The sequence below is a fragment of the Taudactylus pleione genome, unplaced genomic scaffold (genome assembly GCF_031769625.1).
Source record: "Taudactylus pleione unplaced genomic scaffold, aTauple2 ptg001066l, whole genome shotgun sequence".
NCBI lineage: Eukaryota > Metazoa > Chordata > Amphibia > Anura > Myobatrachidae > Taudactylus > Taudactylus pleione.
In genome coordinates this window covers 325290-328143 of record NW_028285467.1, presented here as the reverse complement: position 1 = coordinate 328143, position 2854 = coordinate 325290, and the positions used below count along the sequence as shown (strand labels likewise).

The following is a 2854-nucleotide window of genomic DNA, read 5'->3' as shown; positions in this document are numbered from 1 at the left end:
TTTTCATTGCTCCCAACCCCAACTGGTTACCCCAGGACCCTGGTGAATTGATAGGCTGTTATAAATAACCGTTCAGCCCAATAAATGCCTGACCCTTCCGTAGGTAGGTGACTCTAAGCAGAATAACTGGATAATGTAGATAGTGGGTGTCATGAGAGAGACCAGAAATATGAGCAGCAGCACAGAGCATCTTCCTGCCAGGATATGTGGAATAAAGTGCAAATACATTTTAATATACATAGTTACATGTTACATAGGGTGCGTAAAGCAGGCAGAGGTAACCTGAGGCATGCCACCTGTTGTTGACAAATAACTTCCAGTAGGCCCAGCAAGCATCATAGATGCTGGGAGTTGTAGTTCAGCTGGAGAGCTACAGGCTGCTTTCCTCTGATGTAAACAGTAAGTCTTGGTCCCATTATTCCTAACAACCTCTCTGAGCACAAAGTAAATGTCTGCTTACAGTGTGTACTAGCAGCACCTCCACAAGCAAGGCCACCGCATTTCTATTAGATGTATAAAATCCTCCTCCAGATCAAAGATGTGTTTCATAAACTGAAGAACTTGATCGAACATTGATCTTCCCTCGTAATTTTTTTTTTTTTTGGATTCAAGCAAGAATTTATTTACTGTTAAAAGGACTTGCGGTGGCATAAGTCACACGTATATGTGCACAATAGCACAGTATTTAAACATCACTAAATAAAAAAAAACTAGAAGAGTACAAAACAGACAATATTGACAATCGCTGTGTCCTCTTGAACCCCACCATAATTTCCCATGTGTCCATCAACCACCTAATTCAGTGTCAGCAGCCTACACAATGTCCTGAATGTGAATGGGGACCATCTCCAACCTTTGTCTTGTGGCTCAGAATCTCATACATGCAATCATCACTGCAGCACCCCGATACACTGGGAGAGGTCTCATCTATCACAAACTGTAAAGCATCTCTGAAGAATTGGTAAGAACTGTGAATGTATTTGAACACTGCAAGGATGAATTTCTTCATCTGTGTGCTCTTTACCATCAATTGTAAGATTCTTACCAGGAATTTCCCCACGCCTTTCCTGCAGACATGGATCTCCAACTGCACCTCATAACAATAAAGGACCTCATCCCCGCACTCATTGTCAAATCTGAAGTGCAGAAAACCAACAGGCGCAGAAAGCTCATCTGTGGCAATAAGGTACCAGGCACGTTCATCTGTCAGCTCTTCACGCTTTACCCGCTCCTTCCATCCCCACTCGTTCTGGTCATATAGCAGCTGCATATTTGTCTTTGTGAGTTCAAATACCCAGTCTAGAGTCTTCTGGCCCACATCTGTTACTCTGCAGCACTCTCTAGACAGATTCAACCCATTTATGTCAAACTTCTTAAAGACTGGAAAGGCTCCTAAAGGGTCACCCAGCACATTGGCCACTTGTACCTTGGCACACACAGCTGCCATTGCAGCAAGTTTCTCATTTTTCTTTTTTTCTTTTGCACAAACAGACTTCCTCCCCCTGACATAGCTGATGACATAATACTCTAAAGCCCAGTTCGGTTCAATGCTGGAGGGGGAAAAGAAGCTCATAAATATATTTAATAATCAAAAATTAAAATAAATTAATTAAAAACTAATCAATTCTTCTGTCCTTTCAATGTCTTCAGTCCATAAACATATTCCAACTCCCTCAGGCCTCTGACCTAGTTCTTGATTAATGAAAACATTCTTGGTTTTTAAACTTCCTTTGAGGTTGTATAGTTTATTAAACTGCCATCCTGTCTGCCACTGCAGTGCCACTCTGTGCCATAATGGAAGCTGAACTGCCACATGTTAGTGCCACCCACTGCTGTCACTTAACTTAGTCAGCCAGCTAGCTTGATGCAACCTTTTGGTCTAAACTGGATGAAATCAATATTTGTGAGCTGTGAGGTATTCAAAATTGACTGGAAATGACTGGAAATAAAAGTTATTGAAGTTAATAATACTGTAGGAGCAAAAACAGGCCCAAATGATGTGATTTCAGCTGTTTTTATGATTTAAAAAAAAAATACAGATCCAAAACCAAAAGCAAAATACGCAAGGATAGTTTTGTAAAAACTAATCCAGATCCAAAACCTTGACAAAGATACAGATCCAAAACCAAATGTAAAACACTGGGGTCGGTGCACATCACAGTGCTAATAAGTATTAATATTTTGTCTCATGCATGTCTAATTAAAATTCAATATATATTTTGATGATTATCTGGTCTGCTTTTTTAATGCAAATTGACTCCTAAAGATATTGGGGTGTGGACTGAAAGATGAACAGTGTATAGATAGGCAGTCAATTGGTTGACACCAGATGATTAACAGGCCATAGGTTGACAGAGTCAAATGGTCAACTGTAATTTAGTTGACACAGATTCAGGCTGGCAGGGTCAACTGGTCTACATGATCAAATGGTCAACACATTTTTATTTTATTTTAACCCTAATCCTCACCCTCACCCTAAACCTAACCGTCCCCTAGTGCCTAACCCTAATCCCCTCCTTGGTGCCTATCCCTAACCCCCCTGGTGCCTAACCCTAACCATCTCATCACAGCCTAACCATTAAAATCATGAGAAACCATGTGTCAACATTTTCTGTGTCGACCATTTGTGGTTGACCTTTTGACCATGTTAACCTTTTGACCCTTCAACTTAAATCCAGGTTGTCATTTTAATTGTTGACACTGTCTTGCATGTTGACCATGTGGTGTCAACCTATTGACTATCTATCATACATCCAAATATTGAAACCTGTTTTAACTAATATATATATACCAATTACCAGCTTTGGTTATTCCATATCTATGTCCCTGAAAAGAGCCATCACCACATGGATTA

General features: G+C 40.3%; 1 pseudogene; it reads right to left on the bottom strand.

The window, feature by feature from the left end:
- Nucleotides 1–805: 805 nt before the first annotated feature.
- On the bottom strand, nt 806–1558 carry LOC148453891 (N-alpha-acetyltransferase 40 pseudogene; annotated as a pseudogene).
- Nucleotides 1559–2854: the final 1296 nt, after the last annotated feature.